Source organism: Aplysia californica, unplaced genomic scaffold, assembly GCF_000002075.1.
Source record: "Aplysia californica isolate F4 #8 unplaced genomic scaffold, AplCal3.0 scaffold00270, whole genome shotgun sequence".
In the NCBI taxonomy this organism is placed as follows: domain Eukaryota; kingdom Metazoa; phylum Mollusca; class Gastropoda; order Aplysiida; family Aplysiidae; genus Aplysia; species Aplysia californica.
This window is the reverse complement of record NW_004797540.1, coordinates 893,087-894,580: the sequence shown is the minus strand read 5'-3', so window position 1 is coordinate 894,580 and position 1,494 is coordinate 893,087. Positions and strand designations below refer to the sequence as shown.

General features: G+C 35.8%; 1 protein-coding gene across 2 annotated transcripts in view; it reads right to left on the bottom strand.

Annotated features, from left to right (window-relative positions):
* Window positions 1-1,494, bottom strand: part of LOC101848595 — a gene marked incomplete in the record, with an annotated part of 13,452 nt that overhangs the window by 4,181 nt on the left and 7,777 nt on the right.

Here is a 1,494-nt window from a genome sequence, read left to right as displayed (position 1 = left end):
TTTGTTCCCCCCAGTAGGTGGTTGGCGGGTGTTGTGGTGTGGTTTGCTCCTTCTTCTTTCTTATCAAACATCTACCATCTTTATCGCTCCTCCTTCTTTTTTATGTTTGCTACTCTCTTGTAACTGTTCTAATCTTGGCACTTATACGATCTTATTGAGTTGCAAGTGCCGTTAAACTCTTTCCTGACTAAAAAGAGCATTTTCCCCTGTATGAGCCATTCTATCCTTTCAACACAGTATGACAACAGATGCTGTAGGCCTACAATAAACAATAAATGTGAAACAACGCAGTAGAGTCAGGCGCTCCTCAAATTTTGAGCATATGGAGTTATTTGTATCGTATCATCTTAAAGCTTGTCCATTTGTCTTGCATTTGGCATCTTGAATAGAAGAAGTCGAGAAATCTGTGATTGAAAGAGGTGGGAGTTGCCTGGTTTAAGAGGTAAAATTAGCGAGAAAATGGCCTCCAAAGTTTGGGGATTTCCGAAGCTTGAAAGTCCTTGGAATCTGGACATTTATATTTTTCCTGCCTTAAATTAACGTTTTTGGTAACATCCGAACAGAAATGCGTTTTTCAAAAGGCAGAAAAGGTGTTGAGCTAAAAAAAAGAAAATTTTTTTTAATTGCCCAAAGCCCAGAAAAACGCAGATTTCTTTGATTTCATAATTTGGACGAGCGCCAGATTTCCCCATGCTGCCTCACTAATGTTTCCTGCTGCTATCAAAACTTTTTTTTTTTTAACATGACATACAGTTGTGTAGTGGCTCAGTGCTCTACTTTGTCAAGACCAACGCCACATGGGAAAGGCAGGATACAAATGAAAACTTTTCCCATCTGAAAAAACTCACCCACCAAAAAAAAAACAACATCAAAATCTTAAGAATTTTTAAACCAATGTATGTATGTTTTTAAACATTTGATCAAGGATCTATTATTTACCCCTTGACCTGTCTGCCGTGTAATTGTCAACATCCTTGACAAATGGGAGCATATTTTCTTTTTAATCACATTGTGAGCAAACTATGAATTAAGAAGAGAATAAAGAAGAGTTTTTCAAACAACGAATTCAGAACATAACAAAGTTTTTCAAACAACGAATTCAGAACAGAACAAAGTTTTTCAAACCACGAATTCAGAACAGAACAAAGTTTTTCAAACTATAAATTAAGAACAGAACAAAGTTTTTCAAACTATAAATTAAGAACAGAAAAAAGTTTTTCAAACTATAAATTAAGAACAGAAAAAAGTTTTTCAAACTAGGAATTAAGAACAGAACAAAGTTTTTCAAAACTAGGAATTAAGAACTATGTAAGTGAATTACTTTTAGTTTAAGAGTTTAGCAGTACTTGCAACACAAACAGGTCATGTATTATGAAGAGCTAGAGATTAAAGGTGGCCCGACATTGTGTCCTTGGGAAAGGCACTTTACACGAATTTTCCTCACTTCACCCAGGTGGGAATGGGTACCCGGCTATAGACAGCGAAAGATCTTGT